Here is a 15319-nt window from a genome sequence, read left to right as displayed (position 1 = left end):
TATTCTTTGGGCGATAGGATGATGCTTTGTGGTTTCTTTATTCGGCTACACTCTATCCTTCCCGCCAAGCTTAAACATCAGTTTTGTTTTGAAATAAGATATCAATAAAGGAAAGAGAGGAAAAGAAGTGCTCTCTCTTCCCCCAGTTTTCTTTATTCTGCCTTCATCTACGTTTCTGACACTTTATATTCCCGCTAGTAACTCCCATGTTATCCTGCATCATAATGCTTATTTAGTTGTATCTTCCTTGGAAGTTTTATGAAAGTGAGATGCATGTCTTTTTGGTTCCACACTTAACTCTATAGGATTCAACAGTGCCTGAAACATAGAAAGATTGAATAAATAAGTTTGGAGTAAGTCAACTGAGGAAATGTTTCCATAAATATGGGAGGGAAGAGACATTTAACAGTTATTGCAGCAAAAAGTTGATTTCATAACTAGAACAGCATTTTTCAAGAACACCCATTGTTTACACATTATGCTTTCAGACCTAGGGATCCATGAATGAATGAAGTCGGTGGCGATCTGATGGACTAGTGAAAGCTGGCACCTGGCATCAAACATGTCCAGAGAAACGTGGCAGATTCATGGGAGGCATATTTACTATGGGGTTTGTATCTGGTAAAAATCACTAGGCCATGAGTTCTTGGTTTGGTTGCATCAGTTGCTTATAATAAAGCTCGCTGTGGCCCCTGCAAACAGTTTTCACCTGCGACTGTATGTAAGACTGAGAAAACATTAGCTAATATCCGAGTACTTTTTACTGGAATTTTTAATAGGCATTCAGGGAAATTCTGATGGCAGGTTCTAGGAATCCAGCCACTGGAGGGACACAACTGCAGGTTCCTCAGCTATTGATGGTAAAGTTGGAAGCAGATGATAAAGACAGAGTCATTCACAGAAGATAAAGGAGAAACTGGAATGAGTAGCAACCGGATATGCAGTGGGCCCTGGGATTTATGAGTAGGCAGAAGCTCTTTACCTAAGTGAGTATGGGCACAGGATGTGTGGAATAAAATGGACAAGAGAAAGAAAAGAAAAGAGAAAAGAGGAAGGAAGGAGGGAAGGGGAAAAGAAAGGAAAGAGAGAAAGAAAGAGAGAAAAGAGGAAGGAAGGAGGGAAGGGAGAAAGAAAGGAAAGAAAGAGAGAAAGAAAGAAAGAAAAAGAAAGAAAAGGAAAGAAAAGAAAAAAGAAAAGGAGGGAAGGGAGAAAGAAAGGAGGAAAGAAAGAAAGAGAGAAAGAAAGAAAGAACGAAAGAACGGAAGAATGAACAGGAAGAAAAGAGAGAGAGGCTGGCCTTTAGAAGGGATCTTGAATGCATATGCAAACACATACCTCTAAATCTCACGTATAGAGTAACTGTAACTAGTTAAATGCAACAGCAACCCCCAGTGCATTTTCACATTTTTATACTCAGCTAAAAGGATACAACATCTCTGCTTTTCGTCAGTGTTCCTCTACCCCTCTCCCATTTAATGTCACCTTCTTTCACAATCATTTAAGCCAGCTTTAACCCAATGGACCGCAAACTCTCAACTAGGCTGATGTCATTGCTCTGCTAAAGGACAACTGGCAGCAACTCCGATGTTTTTAGCTCTCACACTGGGCTGTTGGTGTTTGCACCCTGTAGTGTGGAAGTGTCAGGCGAGCTTCTAAACATTCTGCAATGCACAGGACACTGTCACTGTGACCAAAATTTCCCAGCTCTGAATCTCAGTATTTCTGAGGATGATGAATAGCAAATGGCCTAGTAATGAATTTTCTTGGGTTTCAACCATGTCCCTATGGAATAAATGGCCTTATGTTGAAAATAATTTGAAAAGGAAAGAGTAGTTGGTACTTGAGAACAGTGTTTAATAGTAGTAATGCTTATAAAGCTCCAAATCCATCGAATTATTGAGTTTATCATGAAAATCTCAATATTCAAAGCCATTGGACAAGAGTTTAAGGGAGAAATTTCACATCTTTATCCACAGCTTTATCCGCCCATCAAAATAGTGACTTTCTGTCAGCGGTAACAGCTAATAATTTCATTAGATAAAAGGTTTTGCCATGTTACGGCATTATAAAAAAAAAAAAACACAGAACAAAGAATAGTGGTAATAAAGCAATAAAATATAGAGGAAAAGCATAAATAAGTATAATAAAAAGAGAATTACTTTCATCTATGTGGATCAAAAATCATCTGCCTGGTGCTGATGTTTGCATTACACCAGCTGGAATTTCCAGACAAATTGCTGCATCGTTCACACATTAAACTAATGCTCCTGACTGAATGAATGCGGTTTATTGTCAGGGCATAGGATGTAGTAATACTTAGACTATGGAAATCAGACAGATGGCTTGGCAAATTAATCCGTAAGCAGCACGCCATAAGGTTGGTCAGTGACAGTGATGGAAGAGTATGGTCCTTGAGAGGGATAATCACAGGAAATGCAAAGGTGAAAAAGATCATGAAGAAGGAATGGGAAGGCTGCTATTTACTTTCCTTATAAATCCACTAGATGGGTCAATACATGTACTTTATTTTTTTTTTTTTTAAGAACTAAAAGAGAAGAGTTTTCTATTCATAAACAAACAAGTGAACCCTGAGATATTTGAAATTTTGTGACAATAGAGTCTTGTCCTTGCTCCAAGCACCTCACCAGAATTTCAAACAAAGGGTCACTTTAGGGATCAATAGAAATTATTACTCTCACTGTAGGTATTAGATTTACTTTATGTGGGACTTTGTGTAATTTTAAATTGTCCCTTGTAATCCATAACCACCTTTTTTGTTTTTCAAAATTCTGAGTTCCATTGTTTGTGTGATGAAAAAAATCTTATTTAAAAATTAAAACATTAAAAAATACTCAAGTACTAATACATGAAGTCAATCACTACTCACTTTTCATAAAGATCCCATAAATGTGATCATACAATGCATATGTCTAACCAGAGGTGATCGCCTAATCATGTGTGGAAGGAATGAAAAGTACAAAGGTGTTTTTAGTGAACAAAAACAAGTTCAACGAACGCTAAAACAAGTTTCTGTGAGGTAGTTTCTATTTTATTAGTGAAGCATGAAGTGAGTCCATTTTTTGAGTGTAAGAAAAAAAGTGTCAGCTTTGGAGAATAACAAGAATCTTACCTGCAGAGCGAAATGGCTTTTTTTCTTTCAAGGAAGGAAATCTTAAACAAGGGAAAACCTAACCTATATGAACTATTTTTCTAATGCCACGTACACATTGCATAGTGTCTGAAATATAATAACCATTTGCCTAGTAAGAACACTGTATCAGCTTTTGACCGCAAACCAGCCCACCCAGAACTTAGTGACTTGTCAAACATTTTTAATTGTTCCAGGATATGGTGCCGGGATATGACTACCTCTGCCTGGTCAAGTCGCCTCATGGAAGGTCTGGTAATGGCTCAATGCCAGCTAAAGTGAAGAGGTAACGTGACCACATGGGTACCATTATAATTCTGGACAGTTTGGTCCATTCAGGTGAAATTCTCTAAAACCATCACGAGAGAGCAGACCCCAAGGTACAAACATTCTCTGCCACTGCTTGCATCATGCTTACTAAAAGCCTATGGCCAACTCCAACTTAAGATTCAAGGGAGGTCCCTCTAAAACAATTATCAGGTAAAAGCAGATATATTATCCTAAATTAGGTCTAAGTTACTTTAACTGTGCAGAGCCTACTTTACTACACACTGATATCGCCTTACATTAGCTCATACATTTCTAAGTTTTTTTTTAATGAGTCAAAATACAATATCTAGAGCTAAAATATTGGCTCAGTATAGAGAAGCACTTCTTGAAATTTATCTTTCATTGATATTATTTTCAATGTAATCCCTTACCAATTATTTATAGGAAAACTAATGATGAGAGACTGCCATATTCCACTTCCAAGTAATAAATGAGTAAGGGATGTTTCAGGAAGATCCTAACTGGTGGATGCTTTTTCTTGATTAATTTTATTTCATGAGAATAGCATGTGTTAAACTGATGTAGGAAAATGTGACATCATTTGACCATATAATTCTTTGCAGTAACACATACATACACTACACTGATTTCATACATACACTCAGTTCTCTAAACTAAAAAAAAAAAAAAAGATAAAACATTTGTCTCAATTTACATTGCGTTTGTGCAACACCCATGTAATGTTCATGAAATATTGATTACATCTACTCATAAAGATTTTCTACTTCACAAATCATTATATAGTAGGTGAAAGTATATAATGCAGCTCACAGTAAGAAAATATTATTGATGATTTAAGGGACATAGAAACTTCAAGCTATAATTGGAAAAAAAAGGCAAATTTAAAAAAACATAAAAATTTAATTTTCTGAGTGAAAAGATACCATTGATAAATTCAAAATCCAAAGACAGAGCAGGAGGAAATCTAAAATAAAAATAAATAAGCAATATGGAAAACTGTTAACATATGTAATATAAAGAAAACTTTAGCATACTGATATTAAGAAGCAAAAATTAAACCCAAAACAAAAGAAACAAACCAAAAATCAAAATGAAGAATTTTGGGCAAAGAGCATAAGCTTTCAAGGAAGTGGAAACACAAAAGGGAAAGAAAGAGAGAGAGAAAGAAAGAGGAAGGAAGGAAGGATGGAAGGAAGGAAGGAAGGGGGAAGGGAAGAGAGGGAGGACTAGAAGGACAGAAAGAGGGGAGAAAAAAATGAAAAGAAAATAATATTAAAAGATGTTCAGTTTCACTTGAATACATAAAAGACAAATGAAAATAATTATAAGACAATTTTTTATTATTTTGTTTGGCAAATAGTAAACAATCTTTTAGTAATACCTAGAGCTAACTATGTTGAGGGAAAATGAGTACTTTCATGTAATCCTGGTGGGATATGAATATAAACTCTACTTGGGGAAAATATGCTAAAAGTATTGACCAAAACCCCAAGATGAATATAAAGCTTGGCTTTTTCCTAAAGTAGCTTGCAGTGAACAAAATGACTGATTTCAGCTGAGATCAGTGAGCCTCTTTTCCCAGCCACCCATGTCTTTAACCAATCGACTTACTGTAGCAAGTATGGAAATTATCATGGGCTAAGCTATATGGCATATGACTTACTACCAACTATCTAGTCCATCAGGACACATTCTTTAGTGACAATATGTCATCAGCAGAGAATAACACTGAGACTCTGATATAGCATGATTTTCCAGAAGACACTGCAGCCACCTGACTAAAGGGGAACTGTTTATACTTTCTGGAATAGGAATATATCTGGGTATAAACTGATGCTTAGTATTACTAATACTTCTGCCCAAACTATCATCTGGAGAGCTAACAGAATGCCTGTTTCTTTTCTTTTCTTTTCTTTTCTTTCTTTTCTTTTCTTTTCTTTTCTTTTCTTTTCTTTTCTTTTCTTTCTTTCTTTCTTTCTTTCTTTCTTTCTTTCTTTCTTTCTTTCTTTCTTTCTTTCTTTTTTTTATCATGATACTTTGTCATGATATTCCAGACCCCACAGCATATCTCCAGGAAGTTAATTTTACAGAAATTCAAAAACAAGATTCTCATGCTCAACATGTTCACAGATCTTGGTAGTTTTGCCCATAACTCTGACGCAGCTGTCTTGATAAAAAGATGCCATAGCCTTTTGGAAGACTGTCATGACACCAGCTCAATGAAAAACTTTGAGGTATTATAGAAGTGTTCTGCCTGATACAGTATATGTTCTGTTATAGAGTAGTATCCTTTATACCATAGCCATGATACAGAATTATAGGAAACAAAACAAGGAAATCACATTTGCTTTGCTTATACCTATTATAATCTAAGGAAGAAATACTTCAAACGAGTAAAACCAATGGTCCACCTGACTGGAAGCAGAAGTAGCACAAAGCAAAGGATGGCTGGGCTGACTGTGACGATTAATCCTATCTGTGGTGGGGAAATTAGGTTGTTGCCCGCAAGGAGGAAGAATAAGCCTAGAATATGACTGCAGCCATGAGATTTTTCTGGGAGTACTCTAAGTATCCCATGTCTTATGCTTATCATGAGTTGAAAACGACAGTAACCAAATACAAGAGATACAACTAACACTGTAGGCACTTTGACAAAGAAGTTTAAGTTGCCCTAATAGGTGAGACACCACAACCAGATTACAGATATAGAATAGATAACAGAATAAGAAACTTGCAATTACTATCAGCTACCATTTTATTAATTGCTATATTATTTATGCATTTTCTTCTTTGCTTTAATGTATCATTATATATTAATCATTATTTTTCTCTTAACTCTAATAAGTGTTATAGAGGTTAAATCTCAAACTAATGTTTACATTAAAGGACATGAAAGGGAACGTGTAACTTAAATAGAAAAAGGGCAAATATCATCCGGAGATTCTATGGGTCTTTGCACTTCCCTTTTTGAGGAGAGTGTTGACATGTCTTTAGTTTTATGTGGTAGAGTTCTTTATGCTCAGTTAAACTGAAAATTTGTTTGATCAGTGTCTTTACTCAGAAATTACATATATTTACAAAGGACATGTGCGAATGCTGCATTGGCAAAGAGATACATTATAATAAATTCTTTGCTTCAACCTAGTGTCATCCCTTTGGCCAATATTTTCCAGAATTCCCTTCCCAATGTGGATCTTGGTTAGCTTGCTCACAAGAGGTGCCTGCCTAAAGTTTGAAGGCAGTCATGAAATTGAAGCCATTATTATTCTAAATTGTTTATTTGTTATTATTTTTATTATTTATTTTTAATTATTTTAATTATTTTATTGTTTTTATTATTATATTTATATATACACATATATAATATATTTATTTTTATTATTCTAAATTGTTTATTTGCTGATGTTGCTGTGGTCGGAAGTGGTGAATGACTTGTCAACTTGCAAAGATACAGAAACTTCTGTAGTCTTTATGTAAATATTGTTAATTCAGTTAAGGGCATCATTTGAGAGTCACCTTCAAATGATGCCCTTAACTGAATTAACAATATTTACCAAAACACTACAGAAGATAAAAATCCCAAAGGAGACACATTAGACACAGCATTTTTGCCTTTTTAAAAATTAGGAGCAAGACAAGACTAACTGCTGTCATCATTTCTATTTGCCATTGTATTGCACACCTAGTCAGTGCATTACAACAAGAAAAAAAAGTAATGTAGAAAAATTATATGGGTATAAATTCTGGTGAGTTGTTAAATTTAGGTAATGGGAACAAGGGAAGGTAGTAGTAGAACTGTTTATTAAGGGAATAAGAAACACATAGAAAAACAGATTTAGAATGGATTAAGGGGGAGATAGGAGGTTTGGGAAAGTTCTTGGGGGTAATAGAAAAAGTAAGCCAGCAAAAGGTAGTTGGGTCTCAGATGTACTATGATCTTAAGAAAAAATGTCAATCAGTAGGTTTCCCCTTATTTTTTCTTCCCTCCAGCTATATTCAACTGCTTGGATGTACATGTGGAGACATGCATGAATTTCACGGGTATTTGGTCAGGCAATGCAATAAGAGGGTAGGGCAAGGTTGGTGAAGAAGGGGGGGAAGTGGTAAACACTGGATTCTAAATTAGGTAAGAAGAGAAGTGGGGATAAGAGGGAGGACACATTACAGTGGGACAAAAGGAGAGTAGCGAAGTCACTCATCACTGATGTATTTGAGGAAGTAAGCCCCAAAGATATGGCGTAGGCAAAAAATAAGATAACGAAAAATTCAGAGAGTGGAATGGCATGGTTGTTGGTAATGGCAATATTTGGAGAGTGCTCTTGTGGAAGTAGTCACTAGGGTAAAAATGATAATCAGATTGGAGATAAAAACATTAATAAAAACACAGAGAAAGTGGATGGATTATATGGATAGTGAACTCCACAAGAATAAGGACAAAAGTAGTGATTGAGGTAGACAGTGAAACATGTATTAAAATTTTCAGTGATGGAGAGTGTGACTGGGAGGTAAGTTGAATGGATAATTTTATGCCATGGGATTCAAATAAATCATTCATTTATTTGAGAAGCAGGGGTGCAGAGGTGGTGGTGGCAATAATTTGGAAATGAAAATGAGAATCAAGTAGGGTATGTACCTTATCCTATACCCTACAGCATATTGGGTGTGGAAAGAAATAAAGCTTACAAGAAACAAAATATTTTAAAATGTACCATATAAATTGTAACTCTAATCATGTCTGTAATAAGTAGACTGTTCTATATCCTATATGAGAAACTTTTCAGTGTCACATTTATTTGGAAAGTGAAAAGTATATACTTACAATTCCTTATCAAAAGCACTTAACAAGTTTTTACATTGTGACTTTTTTTTTTTTTAAAGATTTTTTATTTATTTATTTGACAGACAGAGATCACAAGCAGGCAGAGAGGCAGGCAGAGAGAGAGGAGGAAGCAGGCTCCTTGCTGAGCAGAGAGCCCGATGCGGGGCTCGATCCCAGGACTCTGAGATCATGACCTGAGCCGAAGGCAGGGGCTTAACCCACTGAGCCACCCAGGCGCCCCACATTGTGACTTTTTAATATGTCAATGGCCAGTAATGTCCAAAAGTTTTACTGCTCAAATTTTAATATTTCTGTCTTCTGAAAGATTTAATTCAGATTTAATTTACATTTTACTTATTTATTTTTAAAGATTTATTTTACAGTGAGAGAGAGAGTGAGCATGCATGAGCAGGGGAGTGGGGGGAAGGGGCAAAGGGAGAGAGAATCCTCAAGCAGACTCCCCACTGAGTGCAGAGCTCAACTCAGGGCTTGATCCCAGGACCCTAAGATCATGACCTGAGCCAAAATCCAGAGTCCAACGCTTAACTGACTGAGCCACCCAAGTGCCCCAATTTACATTTTAAAAGTAAATTTCTTTACTTTGCATATGTTATAAATGAAAATTAATTTACATTATCATTATGAAACTGTGATTATATGTATTTCCTTTGTATTAGAGAATTACTTTCAAGTATTTTTTTCTTGAAAAGTTGTTTTATACGATTCTTCATTTTACCTTGCATCTTACCTCTGCAAATATAAAACGAAATAAATACAATGCACTTAAAGAAAAGTGTTCTAGAAGAAAATTATAGGCCTTGAATACTTTCCAAATTGTGTCTTAAGAACAAATAAAAATTGAAGCTGACAGTTTTCAAAATTCAGAAAAACAAATCTCACAAATACTCAATGTTTTTATTTTCAGCCCATTTCCTTTAACATGATAGAAGTATAAACAGCTTGCATATTATTATTTTTTTAATGGATAGATGGCATGGGACTTATAGAATCCCCAGATAACTCTTTTCTTGCAGAATTATTCTGTCGTTGATTTGGAAGCATTTTGTGGGGAAGGTGAGGATAGAGCCAAGGAACATAAACAATACAAGGCATGTTCCTTATTGGAGTGGAAACTTTATAGTAAATATTGGGTTAGCAAATTGGTTTTGTGGTTTTACCAGGGTAAGTACTAATTGTTAGCAGCAAATATATGAAAGCTTTTCCTAACTTTGTGACAGCAGAAATGCCCCCAAACAATTCTTCTGGATACACTGTCTTTGCTATAGAGTTCTCTAAATGCTGTTCGAAAGCTGTACCAAACAAAACTATGAAAAACAACAACAGCAAGACCAATGAGGGCAATGCTGATAAATCAAACCCTTGGGTAGAAAGAAATTAGACACTGTTTACACCATTGTTGAAAAAAAGAGACACTCATAAACTTACTCTTTTTAAATGTTAGTTTGACAGCAATGTGTCCTTCATAAAACAAATGCTCACTGTCTTCTGATAAGTAGCTAACTCATAAACACATACATTTTGCTTGCCTAATTGTCACAGAGCTATCTGTCCCACTTGTAAAATGATAGGAATGAAAATTCAAGACTTAATGAAAGCTATAGTCCCTTATTTTAGCTAAATTAGCTTTAACCTTGACTTTCCAAAACTCTGTACAACTTAATGGCAAGGATATCCATGCTGATAAAAAGATGCTGTTCCCTGTGTCTTTCATCATACTTCAAACTACTTAGCACCTTCAGGATGGCCTCAAGGTCCTATATAAATGGAAGAAGAAATAAACAGGTACACCAATAATTTGGTGTATCTATCTCAAAAACTGACTTCCAAAATCTAATATGATAAAACCCTAAACGTTTTGGAAAATATGCTGAGTCATGTTCCAAGATTCAAAAGATTTTTTGATTGTTGTTTTTCTAATCTTTTTTATGTCAAAAAGTATATGCAACCCGAGGAAATAAATCATATAGTATAAAAATGATAATATAAGCAGAATATAAAAAGAAAGAAGACTGGGCATTCAAAATCATGTCAGAATAACATCATCCAATGCTGCAAGTAGAAATGCATAGAAAAAGAAAAAGACACATTGATGAATATTTTAGGAACAAATTATCTTTCAATGTTAAAATTAGAAATACCAAAGTATTAGGTGCTTTAAAAATAATTGTGTCCTGTATTCATTCCTAAGAATATATGTCTAGTTGGTTAGCTTTTTGGGGGGTTGGAGATGAGGAGAATGTCAACTCAAAATCTTGTCACCCCCTTTTTTTAATCATATGAATGCTACCCCTTGATTTTGTAATATGTGCTTTGTGTTCAAAGATGCAATGTTTGAGATGACTCAGTGAATAAGTAGGAGTGGGTGGTGACGAGTATGGATAATGGAACTCAACAAAGGAGATGGAGTAGGTATGGGGAGAGGTGATCATTGCTGTTCTGCTACTTGGCTATCTAACTGGTGGCATAATTAACTTGAAGCAACCTCCAACAGAATGGAATAATGCCACAGACAACTACTCCAGAGTTCTTTGTAACCATCTCCCCCTCCCCCTTTTTTTTTTTAACCTTATCTCATTTTTTTCCTGGCTATTCTGACATAAATGTCTATTTTTTCTGCCTACTGTCAGGGGAAGACTACTTGCTACTTGAAAGAATTCATTTAGTCAAATACCAAAAAGCCAAATCTAAGACTCAGAAGAATGCTCAATAAAACTAAACTTTACAAGTCATTGAAAATTATTGTGGGTTGTCCATTTCTTAGAGGGAGATGTTAAAATCTCCATGTTTTGCTGTAAACAAAGTATCTTATTGAAATTAAGAATATTATGCTAGGCTACAGTAATTCCTCAAAGGAGCAATTCATTTTGCTCAGTACTTTCATGAGATTTTTTTTTTTTTTTTTTAAGAATCACTTTGTAACCATCAGATCAACCACAAGCTGCAGAAATTAGCTTAACCAGTATCTCCTGGTCTTCAGTGATTTTGTCACCAAAAGAAAAATTCATGAGTAAGCAGTTAAAATGATTCTTTAATTAATTCTGTGTTACCTGTGACACAGTCATAAACACAAAATTATTAATGGGTTATGCTTCTCAGTTTTTCACTGTTTATGCTACAACTTGGAAGACTAGTAAGAACTACTAGTTCTCCTTTGATTAGTTCTTCTAGGACTTGAAACATGGAGTAAATAAATGCTACGAGAGTTCTAAAAAGGGACTGTCCCCCAAGCTACGTCTATCCCCCCAATGCCCCTTTCCATCCTGACTCAAGCTTAGAGTAAGGTAATGATTGGAACTAGTGTTTTTAAAATCCAAGAACAGGGGATTTTGCTGCCTCTGTCAGGTAAGGCCCAGGAAGAAAGCAAGAACCCAATAGTTGGAATGGCTGCATGGTCCTGGTTTGATCCCTATGACTCTAGCCAGACGTGGAGAGAGAAGAATAATTTCCATGTTCCAAAAGACAACATGAAGATGATAAAGAGTTATCACAATACAGGAATACCAGGTGCCACGGCACAGTAGAATACATTCCAGCTACGGAGGGCACAAGACGTCCTAAAGACTGAAACTGTGACTTAGAGTCAGTCACATGTAAGCCTTGACTTATTCATATTCAAATAAAACATCTCAGCAGATAACAGCGGACCGTGAATGGTCATGTCATTATCATGAAAACACCAGCTCAGGGTGCCTGGGTGACTCAGTGGGTTAAGCCACTGCCTTCGGCTCAGGTCGTGATCTCGGGGTCCTGGGATCGAGTCCCGCATCGGGTTCTCTGCTCGGCAGAGATCCTGCTTCCCTCTCTCTCTCTCTGCCTGCCTCTCCATCTACTTGTGATCTCTCTCTGTCAAATAAATAAATAAAATCTTAAAAAAAAAAAAAAAAAACACCAGCTCAATTTGTAGAATACACAGCTATAATTCAAATGTAGAACTTTCTAATTTCATATGCTGATATCTTAATTCTTTTTTTTTAAGATTTTATTTATGTAATTGACAAAGAGAGAGAGAGCAAACATGTGGAGCTCAGGCAGAAGGAGAGGAAGAAGCAGGCTCCCCACTGAGTAGAAAGCCTGAGGCTCCATCCTAGGACCTGGGACCATGACCTGAGTGGAAAGCAGACACTTAACCAACGGAGCCACCCAGGTACCCCAAGGATATCCTAATCCTATTTGAACTCTCAGTTCTATATTTTTGATTAAAAAAAAAAGAATAAAATTGAATGAATTTTTTCTATAGAGCAAATTAAAGACTCTAAATAATTTCAACTTAGTTTACAATTGATTTGATAGAAATTTGATTTTGGATGTAGTATAATTGTCTACTTCTGATTTGAATTCCCATCAGGTAGGTGCTTTTTAGCTATGTTAGGAGGAATGCATTTTCTCTGACCCAGTGTAAGGATATGTGTAAAGGAAATTATGGCCACATTGTTGCACCTATGACTCTATCAGAATCCCTAATTTGTGTTACCGTTGCTAATGTATATTTCCGATTAGGTTCCATTATCCATATAGAACTGTCCTGAAAATTTTTCCATAAATACTCAAGTTCAGCTTTATATTTACAAGTCAATTTAATTAGGGTAATATGTTTATAGTTATATTAAAGGAAGAAGTTACCTATGTTTTATAATTATAAGAGACAAGTAACATAGGATTATTTACAACAAAGCCAGAAGCAATTGTCTTCATGGAATGGAGAGAGCACATATTTTTATCTGAGGGAAGCAAGCTGTTTTTCCTCTGATGTAGCATCTATAATCACACAATAAATGCAGTGCCACTTGACTAATGATTTAAGTGCATTTGAAAATAAGTCACTCTTAGATGTTGTTTTATAGTCTTAATATTTAAAAGGTATCCTTGTGAAAACTTAACAGTTAAATAAAAATCCTTACCTTTGTAAAATTTCATTATGGTCTCTTTCTCATATACTCTTGCATTTTCCTAATACAAGGCAGCCACTATGTTCTAAATCAACATTTATCATCAAAACATTATTTCTGTTATAGAGAAGGTAAAACGGAGGCTCTAGAACCTCCCTTTCCAAAAATAAACCCTAGTCAATGACAGTATGTTCTCTCATAAATTTAAAAACGGTGCTCATTTTACTTCAAAATGAACACCCTTTTGAAATTTATATCAATTATAGTTTTAAAACAAAGTCATATGCTAATTAAGTTAATTTCACACGTGCAAAGAACAGTCCACTCAACTCAAATGGAAATCTTCTGCATACAATGAACTGTCATCCTCTTAGAAAGTATATTGTCTTTCAAGTACTTCTCTTATATTCTACACAATATGGAACCCATCTGGGACGATCAGAAATTTTAGTTTCACCTTCATCCACTATGTATTTAGGCATGTCTGTTTATGGCCAAGAAGATGCAGGAACAAGTCAGTTTCTGTTAAAGAGAAAAGCAGAAGAGCCATGCAAAAGGCATGACAGGAAAAGCTGGAACATGAGCTGACAACGTGTGAAATGTAACAGTGACAAAGACGAAGAGTTTTGACATAAATGACAACCCACTTCTCACTTACCTCTGACGCCTCAGCCTTCAAACCAGAGGAAAGGTTTTGTAGCAAGGAGACTCAGCAGGGGCTACAATCCAGCAGGGCTGTCATCCAACCGAAGTGATGGGATAAAAAAATAAATAAATCAAAGATTAAGGGACTAGTATTTAATACCAGCTGATTAAAGACAGAATCACGCACAAAGCTTCTTTTTGTATTAAATAACACATAAGTGATTTGTTATTTAATAGTTACATATTTTTCCTCATTAAACTTTTGTTTTAATGGGTCTCAAAATTCTGTGACAGATTTTTGGCCAAATCGTTTCCATTAAAAAGCACTGATTTTGAAAAGTAATAACTTAAATCAACCACATACACACAAAAATCCAAATGGCCCACAGAACATTCTCCTTTCCTTCTGAAGGTTTTATGATGCACGGTTAACATTAACCAGTCTTGTACTATTACACTTAAACAGTCAATTGATACAAACAATTCCGAGGTTGTTCCTGCACCACAGATTAAGACAGGGGCGGGGGGGGGGGGGGTACAGCTATTGGGTGTAATAATCACTTAGCCCTCTGAGCCTCCTGGGCAGGCTTGGTGACCTTGCTGGCTCCAGCTGCGTTCTCATCCACTGCTTTGACGGTACCCACAGCCACCATCTGGCTCATGTCAGAAACAGCAAAATGACCTGGAGCAGGATAGTCAGAGAAGCTCTCAACATTCATGGGCTTGCCAGGACCCCTATCAATGAGGACAGCATCATGAGATTTCAACAACTTGGGGCCATCTTCCCACTTATTTCCAGAGCAATGATCAATCTTCTTCAGCTCAGCACTCTTGCAAGCAATGTGAGCTGTGTGAAAATCCAGGGCTGATCTTCCCTGGATGATTCACGATAATCACCTGAGCCATAAAGCCTCCTACATCCATTGGTAGATCATTTTTGCTATGACCAGCCACACTGTCACAATGGACATCTTTGACAGATACATTCTTGACACGGAAGCCCACATTGTCCCCAGGAAGAGGCTCACTCAAGGTGTCATGGGGTGTTTCAATAGACTTTACTTCAGTTGTAACACTGACTGGAGAAAAGGTTGACCACCATGCTGGGTTTAAGAACACCAGTCTCTTCTCAGCTCACAGGGACAGTGTCAATACCACCAATTCTGTAGATCTCTTAGAGGGGCAGATGCAAGGGCTTGTCAGTTGGACCACTAGGCAATGGAATGAAATCCAGAACTTCAAGTAGCATGGTTGCACTGGCTTTGTCATGTTTATGGGTGAGTTTCCATCCCTCAAACCAATGTTATGCTAGCACTTGGCTCTAGCATGTGTCACCATTCCAACCAGAAAGTGGCACAAATGCTACTGTGTCAGGGTTGTAGACAATTTTCTTAATGTAGCTGCTGACTTCCTTAATGAGTTTCCCATATCTCTTCTGGTTGTAGGATGTTTCAGTGGAATCCATTTGGTTAACACTAACAATTAGTTGTTTCATTCCCCATGTATAAG

The 15319-nt window shown here is 36.2% G+C and overlaps 1 long non-coding RNA gene and 1 pseudogene across 1 annotated transcript; both read right to left on the bottom strand.

Annotated features, from left to right (window-relative positions):
- Positions 1-285: 285 nt before the first annotated feature.
- LOC125080167 (uncharacterized) lies at positions 286-13886 on the bottom strand. Its single transcript, XR_007121228.1, has 2 exons — positions 13824-13886; positions 286-318 (listed from the first exon to the last, which is right to left on the bottom strand). It is a non-coding gene; the product is annotated as an uncharacterized LOC125080167 (long non-coding RNA).
- Positions 13887-14367: 481 nt separating this feature from the next.
- Positions 14368-15107, bottom strand: LOC125079803 (elongation factor 1-alpha 1-like; annotated as a pseudogene).
- Positions 15108-15319: the final 212 nt, after the last annotated feature.

The sequence above is a fragment of the Lutra lutra genome, chromosome 10 (genome assembly GCF_902655055.1).
Source record: "Lutra lutra chromosome 10, mLutLut1.2, whole genome shotgun sequence".
NCBI classification, from domain to species: Eukaryota; Metazoa; Chordata; class Mammalia; order Carnivora; family Mustelidae; genus Lutra; species Lutra lutra.
Note: the sequence above shows the minus strand (reverse complement) of the source record. Positions and strands in the feature narration are given on the sequence as shown.